The sequence below is a fragment of the Aquarana catesbeiana genome, linkage group LG08 (genome assembly GCF_042186555.1).
Source record: "Aquarana catesbeiana isolate 2022-GZ linkage group LG08, ASM4218655v1, whole genome shotgun sequence".
NCBI lineage: Eukaryota > Metazoa > Chordata > Amphibia > Anura > Ranidae > Aquarana > Aquarana catesbeiana.
Genome location: NC_133331.1, coordinates 228,981,763 through 229,004,697, shown reverse-complemented (window position 1 = coordinate 229,004,697; position 22,935 = coordinate 228,981,763). Strand labels below are relative to the sequence as shown.

The following is a 22,935-nucleotide window of genomic DNA, read 5'->3' as shown; positions in this document are numbered from 1 at the left end:
AGGGGGTGCCCAAGAAGGACAGCAATCTGGCAGTCATGTTCCCCCAGCTGCAGCATACTGCCAGGTTTGCTCCAGTGATGGGGAGGGAGGGGATGATGAGGTCACTGACTCCACGTGGGTGCCTGATAGGAGAGAGGAGGAGGAGGAGGAGGAGGCACATCTCCAACGAGGCAGGATGCCCTCCAGGGGCCAGCTTAAGGGCAGCACACCGACTGCACCACACCGCAGAGCTCCGCATGTGCAGGGCGCTGCTGTCTCTGCGCATTATTCCAAAAGTTCTTTGGTGTGGGCCTTTTTTGAGACGAGTGCATCAGATCCCACCGCTGCTATTTGCAACATATGTCTCAAGCGTATCTCGCGTGGCCAAAACATCACCCGCTTGGGAACCACATGCTTGACCAGACATATGTCGACCTGCCATGCAGTTCGTTGGCAAGCGTACCTAAAAGACGCACACCAAAGAACAAAGCGGACCTCTCCTTGCTCCTCATCAGCTGGGATCTCCAACCCCACTATACCTTCAGTCCTCTCTGAAACCTGCACTGAGAGAAATGAAGGTGTAGAATTAGGTGTGTCACAGCCAAGTACTTGCATGCAATCTGCTATCGGTACACCGACGTCAGATTGTACCAGGCAAATTTCCCTGCCCCATCTGCTGCACCACCAAAAGAAGTTCTCTTCCAGCCATCCACATGCCCAGCGGTTGAATGCTAGCTTGGCTAAATTGCTAGCACTTAAAGTGCTGCCTTTTCAGTTGGTAGACTCTGCCCCCTTCCGTGAGTTTGTGGAATGTGCAGTTCCTCAGTGGCAGGCTCCTAAACGCCACTTTATGTCACTGAAGGCGATTCCAGCTCTCTACCGGCATATGGAAGGCAATGTCTTGGCCTCGCTGGACAGGGCGTTCAGCGGTAAGGTGCATATTACCGCTGACTCATGGTCCAGCAGGCATGAACAGGGACGTTACCTATCTTTCACCACGCACTGGGTGACTCTTCTGGCAGCTGAGAAGGATGCTGGACAGGGTGCAGTGGTGTTGGAGGTTGTTCCGCCACCACGCCTCCAAAATTCTACTAGTGGTGATTCTGCCACACCTCTCTCCTCCAACCCCTCCTCTTCTTTTTCCTGTGCTGATTTGTCCTCGGAACCAGCGGTGCTCCATAGGCAACAAGGGGCTACGCAAGCACGCAGGCAAAAAGAGGCACAGAGGTGGTTGACACCATGGTGGTTTGCGACAATGGCACCAACCTCCTCTCCGCCCTCCCACAGGGACAACTAACCCATGTGCCCTGTTTGGCTCACGTCCTTAACTTGGTGGTGCAACGGTTCTTGGGCAGGTACCCGGGCTTACAGGATGTCATGAGGCAGGCCAGGAAAGTCTGTGTGCATTTCTGCAGGTCATTTAATGCCAGTGCTCGGCTGGCTGACCTCCAAAAGGTATTTTGACCTTCCCAAGAACTGCCTAATCTGTGACATGCCCACCAGGTGGAACTCAACGTTGGCCATGCTGCAGCGGCTGCACACGCAGCAGAGGGCCATCAATGAGTACCTATGCGACTATGGCACCAGGACAGGGTCAGGGGACCTTGTTTTTCCCCATGCCAGTGGGCTATGATCAGGGATGCATGCACTGTCCTGTTGAGGAGGCCACGAGGATGGTGAGCAGTGACAGTGCATGCATCAGTGACACTGTCCCTGTTGTCCACCTGTTGGAGCACACGCTGCATGGAATAATGGACAGGGCATTTGAGGCAGAACAGAGGGAGGAAGAGGAGGACTTCCTTACCTCTCAAGGCCCCCTTTATCCAGACAGTGTTCCTGCATGCCCGCCAATCACACAGGAAGAGGATGAGGAGGATTGTGTCAGCATGGAGGTGGAGCCTGGCACTCATCATCAGCAGCAGTCTTCAAGGGATCATTTACAGTCCAAAAAAACCCATGGACTTGTACGTAGCTGGGAGGAGGTGGCTGCAGATCATGTCATCCTTAGTGACCCAGAGGACTCTGGACCGAATGCCTCAGCAAACCTACGCTGCATGGCCTCCCTGATCCTGCAAAGCCTGCGAAAGGATCCTCGTATTTGTGGTATCAAGGAGAGGGATGATTACTGGCTGGCAACCCTCCTTGATCCAGGTTACAAGGGTAAGGTTGCGGACATTATCTTGCTGTCGCAGAGGGAGCAGAGGATGAAACATCTTTTGGAGGCCTTGCAGAAAGGTTTGTGCAACGCTTTTCCAGAGCCTGGGAGGTTACAATTTCCTGGTCCTCCTGGACAACGTGTTGCTGAGGCTTTGGTCAATCACAGAAGGAGCGGTGGAGAAGGTGGCTGCCTGACCGATGCGTTCAGACAATTTTTTAGTCCGCAGCCCCAAGGTATGATCGGTTCCAGCAACCATCAGGAGCGTCTGATTCACATGTGCAGGATTACCTAGGGGCAAGATTAGACTTGGACACCTTTCCCACCGAAAATCCTCTGGGTTACTGGGTCTTGAGGATGGATCACTGGCCAGAGCTTGCACAGTATGCAATTGAGCTGCTGGCCTGTCCTGCATCCAGCGTTCTTTCGGAACACACATTCAGTGCTGCTGGAGGCTTTGTAACCGATCACAGGGTGCGCCTGTCCACCGAATCGGTCGATCGGCTGAACTTCATAAAAATGAATCAGTCTTGGATCACCAGCTACCAAGCACCTGATGCTGATGTAACCGATTGATTTTTTTTTAACATGAGATCCCTTCAAGACCTATGCCTATGCTGATGCTGAGTGACTATCCTGTTATGCTGAGTGACTATCCTCTCCCTCCTCAATTTTCATACCGATAGCTTGTAAGAACATTTTTGGTTCTGGGCACAGCCACCAGTGCCCAAGGCCCAATTTTTCAGCCCCTGTTTAACAGGGGCGTGTAATTACAATTTTTGATGCAACAGTTTGCAGCAGGGCTTATTCCTGCACTTCAACTATAGCATCTGTGAGGGGTTGCAGTATTGTGGCACCAGTGCCTAAGGCCCAATTTTTCTGGCCCTGTTCAACAGGGACATGTAATTACATTTCACAGCAGGGCCCATTCCTGCGCCCATCAAGAGTAACTGTGAGGGCTTACAGTGTTGTGGCAACACCACCACCACCACAACCAAAGGCCCAATTTTTCTACCACTGTTCAACAATGGCATGTAATTACAATTCTTGATCTAATATTTCACAGCAGGTCCCGTTTCTGCGCCCACCAAGAGTAACTGTGAGGGCTTACAGTGTTGTGGCAACACCAACACTTAAGGCCCCAATTTCTGCCGAGTATATAGGGCAGGCCCCTACTTTCAAACATCCAACTTACAAACGACTCCTACTTGCAAACGGAAAGAGACAACAGGAAGTGAGATGAAATCTACCCCTAGGAAGGGAAATTCTCTCCTGTAAGAGTTAATATGGGAAAAACGTGTCTCCTCTTCACTGATGCTTTATCACCATCCTTGTTTCACTAAAAACCCCAAATTTTCAAAAAACATTTGTCATTGGAACAGAAAGTGAGGTGAAATTTTCTGAAGAGGTGCACAGACAGCAAAACAAATGTTACAAGGGTGATAACCCTTCCCTGTGTTTTCCAAAAAGCTTAAAAATAGATTTTTTGGCTGGACACACTTTAAAAATGTACCAGTTCAAAATTACAAACAGATTCTACTTAACAACAAACCTACAGTCCCTGTCTTGTTTGCACCGCCTGTATACTGCTGTTCAGAGGGCCTGGGGCCCCACGCCTTTCCTTTTTTTAATTTGGGTGGGGGGTTCCCCTTAATATCCATACAAGACCCAAAGGGCTTGGTAATGGACTGGGGGGGGGGGTACCCAAGCCGTTAGTCTCACTGATTTTCATCCATGTTGACGGGACCCGACATTACATTAAAGCCACAAGCAGTTTTAAATGACTTTTATTCCTTTAAAAAATGTCATTTTGTGCAGGGACTGTTCTAAGCATGGGAAACACGTGCCACTTTACAGGCATATTATAGACACCCCCTAGGTATGATATTTTAAGAAATATTTCACTTTTTTCACTTTAAGCATCATTAAAATCACTGCTCCCAAAAAAACGGCCATTTTCAAAACCGGGTCCATAAACCCTTTTTAGGACAATAACTTGCATATTAGCCTTTAAAATGAGCACTTTTGATTTTGAACATTCGAGTCCCATAGATTTTAATGGGGTTCTAAAGTTTGCACGAACTTTCGGTCCGTTCGCAGGTTCTGATGCGAACCGAACTGGGGGGTGTTCGGCTCATCCCTAGTCAACATACGCCACTTACACATTTCAATAAACTATAGCATTTAGAAGCCAAGTTTAAAAAAGGCTTGTGTACTTACCCTAATTATTTTATTAACTCACACATTTTAAAAACAGTATTAGCATCAAAAACAGGGGAAAATTATAATTTCTAGTTAAATACTGTAGCACTAACTCTCGATGGAGCTGCTGGTTTAAGCGGGCTTGTTACCGTCACTCTCCTTCCCTCTGTTTTACCAGCACCGGGTCTAGGGTTTCCTTTGAGTTTACCTCTGGACGACACACGCACCAACACTTGAGTACGTTTTCAATGGTTTATTAAACAATTTACTAAGGAAGTAGCAGGAAAGAGGCAGAAGGGAAACTGCAGAAGAAACTCAAATATCTTCTTGTAAGATTCTTAACAAATGTCCTGGTAGAATTTGATATTATAATAGAATGCGCTTCCCTCATGGGACACACTCTTTGCTCACCTGGATAGGCCTCTCTCACTTGGCTAGCAGCCAGTACGTAGCACGAATAAAAGTAACTGCCACAGACTTGTTTGGGATAAACCTGTACAATCCTCTGCCACAAGATGTACTGGTCTTTCTGAAATGAACGTCAGTCACAGTGCTTGAATCTTTAAGCCAACCCGGCAACACTATGCTATATAGTTACTTTAGGATACGTCCTCCAACCGAGTCACTAGGCCCCTCTCCAGACCAGCACGCTGCGTGATCCTTCCATGATGGGTCCTCCCCTGGGATCTCCTCGGTTGTCCAGCTTCTTCACTCTGGATAGACAGCTCAGGACCATTTCTCGGCTGCTGTGGCAGGCCCCAGACAAGCTTCTGGGCCCACCCATGCACCGCAGCGACGTGGGCCTCCAGAACAGAGGACCACGAGATTGCTCTCTAACGCATATCTGTCGGCCAGGAGGGCCAGCAGGTGGCTGTAAAATGAACCCCACAATATGGCGTCTCTCCCATATATACCCTCGCCCAGAATGCAACTCGGAGGACCACCTCCACCGAGTTGTCTCCGGGTCAGAAGAGCATCCATACGCTTCGACACGTTGCCTTTCCAACACTGACTAGTGATAACAGCGACACCCACCGGTCAGTCTGGAAACACACACAATGTCAGCCAAGCTGGAACAGATGGCAAACCTAACCTTCCTAACGAACAAGTTACTAAATTTACCTAACGTATGGTAGATCGCAAATCTACCAGCACTACAATACCATAAGGAATGTGCATTTAATAACTATAACATTTTGAACATGGTGATCTGGCAAGTAACACGCCTTCTGTTTTATAGTGCCTCCACTCTGGATGAAAGAGAACAGGGGCAACTTTAAACAGCAGCATTGTTAATCTGGGGGGTAAGGAATGTTAGATGTACTAGCAGATTTACATGCACTAACAAATTGAAGCCAAACTCCAGCTAGTTATAGCAAACAGTTTTTTTTTTCTTTTGGGAGTGTAAGAGCACTCGTGTTCTGTGAGTACCTGTGCATTGCGAGTACCTGTGCATTGCGAGTACCTGTGCATTGCGAGTACTTGTGCATTGAGAGTACCTGTGCATTGAGAGTACCTGTGCATTGAGAGTACCTGTGCATTGAGAGTACCTGTGTATAGTAGCCGAGTGCTGTGAGTACCCAAGTGCTGTGTGTACCCCTGTGCTGTGAGTACCCCTGTGCTGTGAGTACCCGAGTGCTGTGAGTACCCGAGTGCTGTGAGTACCCGAGTGCTGTGAGTACCCGAGTGCTGTGAGTACAAGAGTCAGGAAGGTAGTTGTTAGTTAATTGGACAGAGTAAAATTCCCAATCCCCATTTAATTAGTGGGTACGATGCCCGGCGGGTATATAGATGTGGCTCGGTGCACATCTTGCGGCATGTATGCATTCCTTGATCCGATCGAAGGCGAATACTGCTGCGCAAAATGTAAGAACGCTGTTTCTTTGGAAGCCCAGATTCTGAATCTAGGGAAGCAACTGTCAACACTGAGAAGACTCTCCATACTAAAGAAGAGTTGGGATTGTACCCGGCAGGTGCCGGCAGGGGCCAGCACAGAGGAGGGTGGAGACAAAGAGATGCAGGCACCAGAGCAGAGTAGATGGGTGACAGCCAGGAAGGGTAGAGGGTAAAGAGTCAGGGAGGCTGGTCCTGGGCTGGAACTTCCCAATATATACGCCCTGTTGCCTGATATTGGGGAAACCAGTCAGGGACCAGCTTTGCTGGAGCAGAGTGATGTCCCTAGCTGCCAGGGGAAAAACTCCTCCAGTGAGGGTAGGGGTAACGCCAAGGCAAAGGAAAGACAGATTCCGGTGGTAGGGGACTTAATTATTAGAAGCACAGAGAGGGTAATCTGTCACAAAGACCTGAAGCGTCGAACTGTATGTTGTTTACGGGGCACTCACGTTAGGTATATCACGGATCTGGTGGACAGATTACTGGGAGGGGCTGGGGAAGACCCGGCTGTCATGGTGCACTTTGGCACCAATGACAAAATCAGAGAAAGATGGAGTGTCCTAAAAAACGGTTTTAGGGACTTAGGAGCTAAATTGAGGAATAGGACCTCCAAGGTAGTATTCTCAGAAATACTACTGGTAGCTTGAGCCACACCAGAAAGGCAGAGGGAGATAAGGGAAATTAACAAGTGGCTGAGTAGCTGGTGTAGAAAGGAGGGGTTCGGGTTCGGGTGGAGAACAGGGTCGACTTCTCAGTCGGTTACTGACTCTTTATGAGGAACGGACTGCACCTAAATGGGGAGGGTGCAGCTAGGCTGGGAGAGAAGATGGCAGAAAAGTTAGAGGGGCTTTTAAACTAGGCGACAGGGGGGGAAGGTCCAAATGTAGAGATAGCCAAACAAATTTCAGAGGGTAGTATTGGGGGCATTAGTGGTAGGTTGACTAAGGCACCTAAACCCGAGGTAAGTGAATTAACAAGTCCAAATTGCAATATCAGAACAACCAACAAGGAGATAGGATGCGACCAGACAAAACTATGAGGCTTGTTCATTAATGCCAGGAGTCAGGCTGACAAGATGGGAGAACTAGAGCTGCTGTTGTATGAGGAGGATTTCGATTTTGTGGGAATTTCAGAGACTTGGTTCAACAGCACTCATGATTGGCTGGCAACCATTGAAGGGTATTCCCTATATTGCAGAGATAGGGAGGGTAAAAAAGGGGGAGGGGTATGTCTGTATATCAAGACTGATGTACAAGTGAATGTGAGGGACGACATCACTATTGGAGCAAGGGAGGAGGTGAAATCCTTATGGGTAGAGCTTCAAAGGGAGGAAACCAAGGGGAAGGTAATACTGGGAATATAGATATATAAGTGTTTCACCAGGCCTGCAGAAACACCGCTCAGCGCCAAACACCCAAACAGACCCAAGATGTAGATATATTAATATTAAACAAAAAAGAATAACTAAATATTCACAGGTGCATAACCGTGAATAAACATCAGTATGCAATTAAAAGTTAGACATAAATAAGATTGAACTCCACTGTGTCTGTCTAGGCAAAGAGACAATCTAGTGAGCAGCAGCCGTCTCAAACCAGAGAAAAAAACAAATATAAAAGCAGTGTTATAAAGTAATCACCATTTAGACTAAATTATCACACTAGACAGCGCTAATGTTGAGCATTTGAAACTTGTGGCCAACAACACATATATGGACAGTCTCAGAGAAGAGTCCTTTAAAAGAAAATCCCTTATAAAGGGAAGTGATGAAAAGTTCAGGGTGTAATTCAGATAATCAACAGGTGATCTTGAAAAAAACAATCCTCCACATGCACCTTCCACCGATCACTGTGAAATCCACCCGGTGACAAACACTCTCCCCCTAGGGGATTAAACTCACCAGAAAAGGGGAGTAATAAAACCTTCAGAGTCAACACTCTTTAGAAGTAGTATGTTGCTATACACAGGGTCACAGGTTTGCAGGGCTCATAATGAATCAAAAAAAAGGAGAAAGAATGGTGCACATAGCGTAATCCTGTTTATTGCTTCAAAACCCCTTGCACAAAGACAGACAAAGAACCCCCCTTCAATAAAAATATGTACATCAAATAAAACAAACAGTGAGCAATCAATCAAACAGGCAGGTATTGCCAGTGTGTACACTTCACCCAAAGCTGTCAGCGCCGCTACACAGGAAAGGCTCAGTACTTCCCGGTTGTGCAGATGACTCAGGTGGAGCGCACACATCACTTCCTGCGTCGTGTTGGCCACGCCCTGACGCGTTTCGTCATATCCTTTGACTTCAACAGAGGGCGTGGCCACACGACGCAATGGCCAGCTTATATACCCCTCCACAGGCCGCTCAGCCAATCACAGCAAGACTAAGGCGATGGCGGGTGCACGTCGCCAGCTCCAGCCTCACTGGCGGCTTACTGTAAACAGCGTGGAGGGACACAAAGGCGCTGCACTAATCCAATATACTAAAAATGATTATAGAGTAGGCACAAGCAACCTTGATTAAAATACATTAATCAAAAAGCGTCACCACATGCATCTTAGCATTATGGAATACCATTCACAGGCAGCAAGTGCTATTTTAAAACCAAATCATAAATAAAATAAATAATAACATTGATGCATTTTAGAGTCGTCTAAAGGAAATCTAAAATCGAACACACTAGTTAATATGCATATACAGAATATACATGTAAAAAGGAAACTCTAATACGGTTACATACTAAAGACCTTCCTGCACTTTTATGCACATATATTTAGTGAAAACAATGTTTTATTATATAAGTATAAAGAGGAACCATCAAAGCAGTAATACTGCTAGATACAGTCCCCAACCTACAAGGCTATTGCTAGTTTTAATAATTACAGCAAAACCAGCAAACAATCAAAGAAAAAACATAAATTAGAAATAGAGAGGCAACAAAGTCGCATAAAAAAAAGAAAAAATTGAAAATCGCACAAATATTAAAAATCGCACAAATATTAAAAAGATAAAATTAATCAATATCTTATTATTTAAGAAACTAACATCATATCAAAGGCACTCCTATCAGAGATAACAGGCATATGCCATAGACAGGGAGGCTGGAAAATCGCATGATAAATTAGAAACCGAATTAATCCCAATCTCTATGTAAGAATCAAGTAATCGTACAAACTGTACTACTGTAAGTAGACCAGACATATGTCACAAAGAAATAGGTCACTTTACCAACACACGAGCAATATCAAACTGCCTACACAGATACTAGCAACATATAAGATCAACCATTAATCGCAAATATTAGTAATCGCTTATAAAGCAGTTGATATCCAAGTCCACATTGAGTCCCCTTGGCGACAAAGTGTCAGCCAAGAAGATCCACTGGGTCTCTCTTCTTGACAGATCACGAACCAGATTGGACCCTCTCCACTTTGGCCTCAAATGATCAACACCCCAAAACTTGAGGCCCGAGGGGTCTTGGTTATGTTTAAGCTTGAAATGAAGCGATACATTATGGTCTTTGAAGCCAATTTTTATGTTCGCTATGTGTTCTGCAATCCTGACCCTCAAAAGTCTTTTGGTGCGCCCTATGTACATAAGCCCACAAGGGCATTGCATAGCGTACACCACGTAAGCCGTATTGCACGTAATAAATTCATTTATACTGAATTCTCTGCCATTAGAAGAGGATGTGAAACTTTCAAGAGCCCTCATTGGTCTACCAACTTCCCTACATGCCCGGCATCTCCTACAGCTATAGAACCCTTTTTTGTCCCAGAAGGTTAAAGGTCTGGAAGGGGGGTCAAGTACTTTACGTACTATCTTATCAGCAAAGCTGTGAGCTCTTCTATAAATAAATTTCGGTCTACATGGTAGGGATGGGCCCAGTGTTTTGTCCATGCATAACACATGCCAATGGGCCTTGAAAATGTCTTCCACCTCCCTAAATTGGGAGTGAAACCCTGATATAAAGCTCCACTCATGGTTATCATTATTCTGGACCTTAGGTTGATCTATTAAAAACGAATCTCTGGGTCGCACAGCCAACTCCTGAATGGTGTAGTCCAAAGTCTCCCCCACATAACCTTTTTCCACAAACTTTTTTCTAACAACTTGGGCCTGCCTTAGAAAGTCAGCATCATTGGAACAGTTTCTTTTCACCCTGGTAAGCTGACCCTTGGGTATATTTTTCAGCCACTTAGGGTGATGTCCACTACTAGTTGGTAAGTAGCTGTTGGAATCTGTGGGTTTAAAATAAACTTTAGTACCCAGTCCATCACATTGTCTGAAGATGTTTACATCCAAGAAGTGAATGTCATTTTGACTAAAATCACTGGTTAGCCTGATGTTGTTGTTATTGGAATTAAGTTCGTTCAGGAATTCCTGCAAACTATCTCTGGACCCTTCCCAGATAAAGAACAGGTCGTCTATGTACCTTTTATATAGCAACAGCTGAGTTCGGGTAGTGGAGAATATCTTTTTATCTTCCCATTCCCCCATAAACAAATTTGCTATGCTTGGGGAAAATTTTGCCCCCATAGCAACACCTCTACGTTGGGAGAAAAAATGCCCATCAAACCAGAAAAAATTATGGCTTAGACAAAAGTCTAATGCGTTTCTGATAAACACTTTCTGATTATGTGGCAGGTCATCACGCTGGCTTAGGGCCCAGTTAAGGGCTAAAAGGGCATCGTCATGTTGTATGACCGAATAGAGAGATGCCACGTCAGCTGTTACTAGGTACAGTTCTTGTTTCCCTGTTAAATTCACCTGTTGTAGGATCTGTAAGAGACTCTTGGTGTCTCTCAAATACGCCTTAGTGCGTATAACGCTCTCCTGAAGGAAGTGGTCAAGGTATTGGCCCATCCGAGATGTGATGGAGCCAATACCATTGACTATTGGTCTCCCTGGAGGCTGATTCAGATCCTTGTGGATTTTGGGCAAGGTATAAATCGTGGGGATTCTGCTATCACTTGGTACAAGATACCTTCTTTCTTTGTTAGACAGAACCCCCATAGAGAAACCCATTTCTACCAAGTTCCTAAGATCCTTTTTATATTGCCCAGTGGGGTCTTTAGGTAGTCTCACATATGTTTGATCATCACTTAGCATCTCAGTAAGCTGATTCACATAAAAGTCCCTATTCAAAATGACTACCCCCCCCCCCCCTTGTCAGCTGGCCTGATGACTATCTCCTTCCTTTTCTCAAGTAAGGAGATCCCATCCATAATATGTTGGGGATTTACTTTCTTTTTTGGTACCAGCTGTTCTAGGTCGCGCAGAACCAGTCCCTTAAAGACCTGCTGGTTAGCACTATTTAGGGGGTTGAACAGGGACCTGTTCTTAAGCCCACTGTCCACTGTACCTGACTCATTCACTACAGACGGTCGGGGCGTTTTGTTTAGAAAATATTTTTTAATGTTAATTTTCCTCATGTGCTTATGCACATCGATAAAAACATCGAACTTGCTAACGGGTCTTTTCAGGCCACACTTTAAACCTAAATGTAAGATATTCATTTCTTTGTGAGATAAGGTCACATTACTCAGATTAAAGATGCCTCCTATTCCTGCTCTCTCCTTCTTTTTTTGGGCCCTTCTCCCTGCCCTGCAGCCCCTTGTTCTTCTCTCCACTGGTTGGGATAATAGGGATATTCGTCTTCCCGCCACGGGTGTTCCCTCCGTGGAGGTGCATGGTGTTCCTGCCTCCCCCAACCCTGACCTGGAGGCCTCCCCCTTCGATGTGAGTTCCCCCGGCCCCGTTTCTGCCAACCCCTCCCTCTCCCTAAAAAAGGACGGGGTGATTGTTCAGCAGTTCTTTCTCCATTATCTCTTAAAGGGCCAAATCTGTTATACACAGGGACTTGATAGTTGCTAGTACTAGGTGAATGACTGTATGGTTGATAAGGTCCACTCACCCTGTCATTCCTTCTACCATAAGCAGCTTCCCCCCTATTAGGGGTGGTATAAGTATCAGCAGGGTGCTTGGGTCTCTCAACCTTCTTATTGCCACCAGCCTGAGTACCCATGTTAGGTGGTTTAATTATGCGATTATTTGGTTCATCCACAGATGCCCCAATAGTGTTATTAGACCCGCTAACGGGTATTTTAGCTTGCTGCCAGATATACACAGAATTGGACCTGAAATCATTTAGGTCCCTATGGAACTTCTTTGATTTCTTCTTCTGTGTATCTCTGTCGATCTTTTCAAGCTTCTTTTTTATACGAGTATTAAACTCTAGTACTTGTTGGGTATCCTTCACAGGGTCAAGCTGCAAACGGAATTCATTAATTTTACCCTCCAAGATGGACATTTTTTTACGTTTACGGGCCAAAACCAAATCCTGCAATTTATAACCCATACCGGTAAAGAACTCATACCATTCCTGCATAGATTCTGGGTCATCAAGTCCATCTTGGGGGGCTACCTCCCATCTCAAACTTCTAACTATAATTTTCTCTTTAATGTATTGCTCGAATGTGCAGATGTCCCACCAAGTACGGATCTTATATGTTGCTAGTATCTGTGTAGGCAGTTTGATATTGCTCGTGTGTTGGTAAAGTGACCTATTTCTTTGTGACATATGTCTGGTCTCCTTACAGTAGTACAGTTTGTACGATTACTTGATTCTTACATAGAGATTGGGATTAATTCGGTTTCTAATTTATCATGCGATTTTCCAGCCTCCCTGTCTATGGCATATCCCTGTTATCTCTGATAGGAGTGCCTTTGATATGATGTTAGTTTCTTAAATAATAAGATATTGATTAATTTTATCTTTTTAATATTTGTGCGATTTTTAATATTTTTCTTTTTTTTATGCGACTTTGTTGCCTCTCTATTTCTAATTTATGTTTTTTCTTTGATTGTTTGCTGGTTTTGCTGTAATTATTAAAACTAGCAATAGCCTTGTAGGTTGGGGACTGTATCTAGCAGTATTACTGCTTTGATGGTTCCTCTTTATACTTATATAATAAAACATTGTTTTCACTAAATATATGTGCATAAAAGTGCAGGAAGGTCTTTAGTATGTAACCGTATTAGAGTTTCCTTTTTACATGTATATTCTGTATATGCATATTAACTAGTGTGTTCGATTTTAGATTTCCTTTAGACGACTCTAAAATGCATCAATGTTATTATTTATTTTATTTATGATTTGGTTTTAAAATAGCACTTGCTGCCTGTGAATGGTATTCCATAATGCTAAGATGCATGTGGTGACGCTTTTTGATTAATGTATTTTAATCAAGGTTGCTTGTGCCTACTCTATAATCATTTTTAGTATATTGGATTAGTGCAGCGCCTTTGTGTCCCTCCACGCTGTTTACAGTAAGCCGCCAGTGAGGCTGGAGCTGGCGACGTGCACCCGCCATCGCCTTAGTCTTGCTGTGATTGGCTGAGCGGCCTGTGGAGGGGTATATAAGCTGGCCATTGCGTCGTGTGGCCACGCCCTCTGTTGAAGTCAAAGGATATGATGAAACGCGTCAGGGCGTGGCCAACACGACGCAGGAAGTGACGTGTTCGCTCCACCTGAGTCATCTGCACAACCAGGAAGTACTGAGCCTTTCCTGTGTAGCGGCGCTGACAGCTTTGGGTGAAGTGTACACACTGGCAATACCTGCCTGTTTGATTGATTGCTCACTGTTTGTTTTATTTGATGTACGTATTTTTATTGAAGGGGGGTTCTTTGTCTGTCTTTGTGCAAGGGGTTTTGAAGCAATAAACAGGATTACGCTATGTGCACCATTCTTTCTCCTTTTTTTTGATTCATTATGAGCCCTGCAAACCTGTGACCCTGTGTATAGCAACATACTACTTCTAAAGAGTGTTGACTCTGAAGGTTTTATTACTCCCCTTTTCTGGTGAGTTTAATCCCCTAGGGGGAGAGTGTTTGTCACCGGGTGGATTTCACAGTGATCGGTGGAAGGTGCATGTGGAGGATTGTTTTTTTCAAGATCACCTGTTGATTATCTGAATTACACCCTGAACTTTTCATCACTTCCCTTTATAAGGGATTTTCTTTTAAAGGACTCTTCTCTGATATAAGACTGTCCATATATGTGTTGTTGGCCACAAGTTTCAAATGCTCAACATTAGCGCTGTCTAGTGTGATAATTTAGTCTAAATGGTGATTACTTTATAACACTGCTTTTATAATACTGGGAATATGCTATAGGCCCCCTAACCAGAGGGAGAAGGGGGGGGGGGAGCGAACCTCCTGTCACAGTTTGGAAAGGCGGCAAAGATGGGAAGTGTCATTATAACAGGGGATTTTAATTATCCAGACATAGACTGGGCCCAAGGAACCGCACATTCGTCTAAGGATCGCCATTTCCTAAATGTCTTGCAGGACAATTTCATGGGTCATACGGTAAATGCACCAACAAGAAACAAAGTGTTACTAGATCTACTGATCACTAACAATACAGACCTGATCATGGATGTGGAAATACAGGGCAATTTAGGAAACAGCAATCACAGGACAATTTGTTTCAGCATAAATCACACAAATAGGAAACACAAGGGTAATACAAAAACACTTAATTTGAAAAGAACCAACTTCCCTAAACTGCGCTCTTTGCTAGAAGATATTAAATGAGATAAAATCCTAGGAACAAAGAACATGGAGGAAAAATGGGAGTGCTTTAAGAGCATATTAAATAAAGGTATAGGCCAGTACATCCCAATGGGAAACAAATTTAAAAGAGCTAGCAAAAGTTCTGGGTGGCTTTACTCCAACGTAAAAATGCATATAAAAGCAAAGGAGAAGGCCTTCAAACAATACAAGGCTGAGGGGTCATCATGAGCATTCTAACATTACAAAGAATCTAATAAGAAATATAAGGGTGCAATCAGGGTGGCTAAGATAGAACACAAAAGGCACATAGCGGAGGAGAGTAAATGAAAAAAAAACAAGAAATTCTTTAAGTATATAAATAGTAAGAGAGGGAGGTCAGAACATATTGGCCCCATAAAGAATGATGACGGGAATCTGGTTACAAAAGACGGAGAGATGGCAAAGGTTTTGTATTGATTCTTCTCTCCAGTCTTCATGAGGGAAATGAGGGGATTCAGTAACCAAGACTGCAAAGTTTATCCTCATAACATGTCACAGGAAACACCTTCAAGGCTAACAGAGGATAGAATTAGAACTTGAAACTTGAAAAACTTAACATTAATAAGTCACCTGAACCAGATGGCTTACCCAGAGGGTCCTTAAGGAACTCAGTCAAGAGATTGCCAGACCATTGTTCCTAATTTTTACGAACAATGTACTGACTGGAATGGTACTGATTGTAGAAAAGCCAATGTAGCACCAATATTTAAAAAAAGTGCCAAGGTATATCCCTGGAAACTACAGACCAGTTAGCCTAACATCAATAGTTTGGAAGCTCTTGGAGGGGATGATAAGGGGCTATATACAGAATTTTAGTAATAAAAGCAGTATTATTAACAGTAATCAGCATGGATTCATGAAAAATCGTTCTTGCCAAACCAACCTATTAACCTTCTATGAGGAGGTGAGCTGCCATTTAGATAAAGGAAGGCCTGTAGACGTGGTGTATCTGGATTTTGCAAAGGCATTCAATACAGTTCCCCATAAACATTTACTGTACAAACTAAGGTCTGTCGGCATGGACCATAGGGTGAGTACATGTTCTAGAAAATGACTACAGGGGCGAGTTCAGAGGGTGGTGATAAATAGAGAGTACTCGGAAAGGTCAGAGGTGGAAAGTGGGGTCCCCCAGGGTTCTGTCCTGGGACCAATACTATTTAATTCCTTCATAAATGGTCTGGCAGATGGGATAAACAGCTCAATCTCTGTATTTGCGGATGATACTAAGCTAAGCAGGGCAATAACTTCTACACAGGATGTGGAAACCTTGCAAGAAGATCTAAACAAATTAATGGGGTGGGCAACTACATGGTAAATGAGGTTTAATGTTGAAAAATGTAAAATAATGCATTTGGGTGCCAAAAATATGAATGCAATCTATACACTGGGGGGAGAACCTCTGGGGGAATCTAGGATGGAAAAGGACCCGGGGGTCTTAGTAGATGATAGGCTCAGCAATGGCATGCAATGCCAAGCTGCTGCAAGCAAAGCCAACAGAATATTGGCATACATTAAAAAGGGGATTAACTCCAGAGATGAAAATGATAATTCTCCCACTCTACAAGATTCTGGTCTGGCCGCACCTGGATTATGCCGTCCAGTTCTGGACACCAGTCCTCAGAAAGGATGTGCTTGAAATGGAGAGAGTACATAGAAGGGCAACAAACAGTGGCGGCTGGTGAAGTTTTAGGATGGGGGGGCGCTGGACCCCGCCCTTCCTTTTTGACACCTCCCACTTGGTGAAAATGGGCGTGGTTTCAGCGAAGTAGTGGGCGTGGCTCTAAGGTGGTGTAGTTAGCGTCTGAGATGAACGAGGGATGGAGGGAGTGGGAGAGAGGAATGAAGGGACAGCAGCCCCAGATCCTACACAACAATAGAAATGTATATTCTAGAAAGTTTAACAATCAGCAGATAAAGATACTCCAAACACCTGGTGTTAGCACTTCAATCATCCCGGCACCATGGTTGTTATGGTGTCAGGATGATTGAAGCGCATTATTACTATTATTACATTGTAATATAAAATGAAATCATTCAACTCACCAAAATGCAGAATCAGTGGGAGCCCCGAGCGTGTCGCCTGCCACCAGATGCCATCAGGTGTCCCCAGCGGAGTCGCTCCTTACATGCAGCCTGTGTCACACAAAAAGCAACCAGCTGTGTGTAGAGCATCTTATGTAGGACATGCCATGAATTACATGTTGTACATAGCATGTTCTTCTACACATAACATGCCCTACACATGACATGCCCTCCACATGACATACACATGACATGCCCTACACATGACATACACATGACATACCCTCCACATGACATGCCCTCCACATGACATACACATAACATGTCCTCCACATGACATACACATAACATGTCCTCCACATGACATACACATAACATGTCCTCCACATGACATACACATGACATACACATAACATGTCCTCCACATGACATACACCTGACATACACATAACATGTCCTCCACATGACATACACCTGACATACACATGACATGTCCTCCACATGACATACACATGACATGTCCTCCACATGACATACACATGACATGTCCTCCACATGACATACACATGACATGTCCTCCACATGACATACACATGACATGTCCTCCACATGACATACACATGACATGTCCTCCACATGACATACACATGACATACACATAAAGCAGCCCAAACATATGTGTAGTCATGTGTAGGACATCATGCTGCAGACACCCACTCCTGGCCAGAGACAACACCTCGGATTGTAAGCACTTGTTGCTGTCATTATGGGATGGGATGGATTCTCCCTAGGTGATCAGTCACTGAATGGAGGCTTTAATTTGAGTGGGGTGGGTGGGGGAGGGAAGGAGATCATTAGAGCAGCTGAAAAAAACTTCTTACCTTCCCCGGCCAGCCATCCTCATCATTCTCTGTGTCCTCTCCTCTGTCATGCTGTTGGTGTGGATGGAGGGATCACCAGCCAGATTCCAGTGTCCGGAGAGTCAATCTGCAGTCCTCATACTTCCTGTTTCCTCTGTCTCTTGGGCGCAATGAGACAGAGAAAACAGGAAGTGACATCAAACAGAGATGTCAATCAAACCACCCGGCCGTAGTACAAGCGCCGGGCGGATGCTACTTGGCGATTCGGGAAGCGCCCGCAAATGCAGCGCCACGTCTGCAATCTCGTGATTGCACAGACGTGGCGCTTCCCATAAGTGCACTGTGTCCGGCGTCGCACTGTATCTGGCGTCCGAACACAGTGCACTTAAGGACTTTTTCTTTGTCATTTTTTTATATTTAAAGGGCCAGTATTAAAAAAAATTTTTTAACTTTTTTTTTTTTTAACTTTTTTTTTAACTTTTTTTTGACTGCCTGGAGGGGGGGGGTGGCGCCCAGGCGCCCCCTATGGACGGGCCGCCACTGGCAACAAAGCTAATAAAGGGACTGAAGGATCTTAGTTATGAGGAAAGACTGCAAGCACTGAACTTATTCTCTCTGGAGAAGAGACACTTGAGAGAGGATATGATTTAAATGTACAAATACGGTATTGGTGACCCCACAATAGGGATAAAACTTTTCCACGCAAAGGAATTTAAAAAGACACGCACTAAAATTAGAAGAGAATCGGTTTAACCACTTCCTGACCGCTGCACGCCGATGTATGTCCAAACTTTGAAGGGGGATATCGTGGTTATGGCAGCAGCTAGCTGCCATAACCTCGGTATCCCCGTTTTCGTGCCGCGGTCCGCTTTCTGATAAAAGTGGTCCCTGCGGCGGATTCGCCGCAAGATCACTTTTATCGGTGGCGGGAGAGGGCCCCGCCTCCCGCCACGATCCGGTGCCCTCCGCTGCTTACCGGAGCCGTCGGCAGCGGCGGAGGCGATTGCGTCCGTCTCCCTCCTGTGCCTGGAAACGAGTGATGCTAAGATGGCGCCCACTGGTCTCCATGACACTGCTGGGTGGAAACAATGTCAAAATGTCACTTCCGCCCACGCCTCTTGAAGGCATATTTTTTTCAATGTCATTTTTTTAAATGACTTTTTTTTTTTTTTTTATTGCATTTTAGTGTAAATATGAGATCTGAGGTCTTTTTGACCCCAGATCTCATATTTAAGAGGTCCTTACATAGTTACATAGTTACATAGTAGGTGAGGTTGAAAAAAGACACAAGTCCATCAAGTCCAACCTATGTGTGTGATTATGTGTCAGTATTACATTGCATATCCCTGTATGTTGCGGCCATTCAGGTGATTATCTAATAGTTTCTTGAAGCTATCAATGCTCCCTGCTGAGACCACCGCCTGTGGAAGGGAATTCCACATCCTTGCCACTCTTATGCCCCGTACACACAGTCGGACTTTGTTCGGACATTCCGACAACAAAATCCTAGGATTTTTTCCGACGGATTTTGGCTCAAACTTGTTTTGCCTACACACGGTCGCACAAAGTTGTCAGAATTTCCGATCGCCAACAACGCGGTGACGTACACCACGTACGACGAGACTAGAAAAGGCCGGTTCAGAACCAAGCGCGGCACCCTTTGGGCTCCTTTTGCTAATCTCGTGTTAGTAAAAGTTTGGTGAGAGACGATTCGCGCTTTTTCAGACTCGTGGCTTTCAGATCGTTTTCTGACGTTCAGTTTGTGCATGTGGGTTTGTATCTGCTCTTTAGTGCGTGCAGTCAGTTCGTATAGAAGTTTTCTGTGTGATCTTGCCTGCTCGTTGCTGTTTTTCAGGTCGCTCTTCACAGGCCTTGCTGTTCTTCAGTGCGTTCTGTTACTTCGTTCTGAGCAGCCGACCGTTTTCTAGCCATGTTTCGTATGTGTACTCCTCGTAGAGTTCGTGCTGTGCGGGGGCTTGGTGTTGGGGTCCTGACCTTGACACAAATCCAGTCCATGAACAGGGTGGGGAGGAGTTCATGGACCAAGAATTGGTTGCTTCAGCGTGACCAGTTCTGTCATATGCCTTTGCTCCGTGAGATCCGTGAGAATAATCCTGATGATTTCAGGAACTTTCTCAGGATGACGGACCCCGTATTTCACCGTTTGTTGGCTTCGCTGACCCCCTATATCAGCAGGCAGGATACCTGCATGAGGCAAGCCATCACTCCGGAGCAGAGGTTGGTCGCTACCTTGCGGTATTTGGCCACAGGGAGAAGTCTGCAGGACTTGAAGTTCTCGACAGGCATCTCCCCCCAGGCTCTGGGGATCATTATCCCAGAGACCTGTTCTGCCATCATCCAGCTCCTGCAGAAGGAGTATATGAAGGTAAGATTTTTATCCTTTTATATCCCATTTTATTGTATTTAATGTTTGATAATATATTGTATTTCTTCCCTCATTCCCTAATTACCATGATTGTAATATGCTGTGAATGTCCCCTTTGTCCTCATGCATGCTGGATTTTTATGTAATTATTATTTTATGTCCTTCATACATATTTGCCCTTCAATAACCTCCCCAGCATGGTGTCTCCTGCCCTATATTCACCTCATGTAGTCACTTAACAATGTATTTTATCAGCTCCATAGTAGTGCTTTACCCCAAACACCCCCTAAAATGTTTGGAAATGTTATTTTTGATTTAAATTCAGGCAAAGTGCCAGAGGCTTTTTTTTGTGGTGTCCCCAAATTTTTTTTAACCCTCCCCCCCCCAACTGCTAAGTCAGCTGATCCCAATTCTCTATCTATCCTCAATCATCTATCTGCTGACTTTGCCAAACCCATACACACTATACCCATCTCTTTACTGGTCAGATTTATGGGTGAATTCCCCAAAGCATGTAGTGCAAGGGCCTGCCTGTATACTTTCCAATGGTACTGTTTAAAGTTTTTGTATCCTATTATTATCTTGATAGGTAATAGCATAATGTTCAAATGTCCTCAAATGTGTACAATGTGTATTTATATCTTTGTATTATGACACTTCTTACCTGTCCAGTGGTCTGCCAATAGTGTAACTAAGGAGGGGCTGTTCCAAGTAATACCCTGTATTTAGGCATTCATCTCTCAATGAAGTGAAGAGGGTTACCTGTCCAAGAGTTCCCCCCCCCTATAATGTTAGAAATGGCCCATGAGAGGGGGGGAGGGGGAATATGATAGGTGTACCTTATACTTTGGCCTTGTTAAATTCCCCTTAGTAAATGCTATCTGGAGGTTGCCCCATAATGTTTGTGTCTAATCTGCTTGCCATGTTTCTGTGAAAAAATAGTAAGGTTTATTTTTTTTTCCTCAACAGTTTCCTTCAACGCCACAGGAATGGCAGACTGTGGCCTCCCACTTTGCCCAGCGGTGGGACTTTCCTAACTGTGGAGGGGCAATTGATGGGAAACACGTCCACATCGTCCCACCACCCAACTCGGGGTCGTACTATTATAATTACAAGGGGTTTAATAGTATAGTGATGTTGGCGGTGGTGTCGGCTAATTACGAGTTCTTGTATGTGGACGTGGGGAAGAATGGCCGGATGTCCTATGGTGGAGTGATCGCCCAGACGGAGTTCTACAGGCGTCTCCAGAATGGCAGCTTGGACTTGCCACCTCCAGAGGACAATGTTAAAGGTCTCCCATTTGTGTTCGTTGCTGATGAAGCATTTGCGCTGGGGGACCACCTGATGCGGCCATTCCCGATGAGGACCCTCACCCCGGAACAGAGGGTTTTTAATTACCGGCTGGCCAGAGCCCGAAGAGTGGTGGAGAACACATTTGGAATCCTGGCCAGCCGGTTCCAATTATTTATGACACCCATCCATATGGCGGAGTATAAACTGAACCATATAATACTTGCCTGCTGTGTTCTCCATAATTTTTTAAGAAAACATTCAGCCAACTATGCTGGCTCAGTTGGGCCTGAGGCCGGAATCCCTAATCCATCAACACTGACGGCGCTTGAAAGTGGCCGTCCTGGCTTGCCCTCCCTGAATGCCCGTGATGTCCGGTTACGCTACCTGGAGTTCTTTGCGGGTAGGGGGGCTATCAATATGCCAGACAATCTGTGACACCTTTTTCAAATAAAAAACAACCAAAAGAAATTCTTGGTGGACATTTACTGCTTGTGTTTGTTTTAGCTGACCCTGACAGAAATGTGTTGAGTGCAGAAAATGTCGTGATTGGGTAACCTTATAAAAAACAGTGTTGGCTGGTACTTCCTAAATGCAAAAACACATTTCACTACAAGTGCACTTGCAACTGCACTGAACCTGCACTTGTAGTGCAAAGAGGATTTGCCCTTAGGAAATAACCCCCATTTTTGCATAAAACAACAATTACATCACCCCAAAAGTGTTGTAGTGTTGAGACAATAATCCACACATTCTTGAGTAAGGCACTTTTTTATACCTGCACAATCACATGTGCATTTCCCAAAGGTTTTTAAAACAAACCAACATGTTTGTTGTATAACAATGTTTGCAGTAGCATTATGAAAAATCAAAATATCCATTTCAGATAAAACAGGCCTGTGTAAAACCAACAAGAAAGCCAAAAAACTTGAACTTACAAAGTTCACATTAGGTAAAACCTGAAGGCTATATCAGACATCAGTATTTAGGAACTGGGTTTGATATAGCGTTCAGATGGGGGGAAATCACCCCTGGAAAAGCCAAATTTGGAAGATGCACACCAATTTACGAATGTCAACATGTGCTATCTACCATCAGGGGGGATCAAGGGACGTGTTTTGGGGGAGCAAGCCCTTCCTCAACGCTACTTTATAATTGAGGAAGGGGTTGCACCCCCAAAACGCGTCCATTGATCTCCCGTGATGGCAGATAGCACACTGTGTGCATCCTCCAAATTTGGCTTTTCTAAACATTTAAAAAAGTTTGGTACGATAAAACAGGTGATTTTGTGGGGTTTAAATTCGCCCCAAAACATCAATGATGTTATTATTTTTTTTAATAACATCACTGATTTGTTGCTGGATGTTTTGCAATTGGAGATTACACCCCATGATCTCCCCGATCAGTATCTGGGCACTTTCAGATGTAAAGCGTTCTGGATCACGATCACCTAAAAAGAGATAAAGAACAAAAAAAAAGGTCTCAAAAATCTGCCACCATCCATCTCTTTTACCTGAGTCTGTGGTCGCA

At 44.7% G+C, this 22,935-nt stretch overlaps 1 long non-coding RNA gene across 1 annotated transcript in view; it reads right to left on the bottom strand.

The window, feature by feature from the left end:
* LOC141105338 (uncharacterized) overlaps positions 1–17,922 on the bottom strand; it is a 32,155-nt gene extending 14,233 nt beyond the window's left edge. Inside the window, exons 1-2 of the long non-coding RNA XR_012235576.1 lie at positions 17,751–17,922; positions 16,891–16,980 (exon numbers count right to left, since the gene is read on the bottom strand). This is a non-coding gene — a long non-coding RNA (uncharacterized lncRNA). The remainder of the gene's footprint in view (positions 1–16,890; positions 16,981–17,750) is intronic.
* Positions 17,923–22,935: the final 5,013 nt, after the last annotated feature.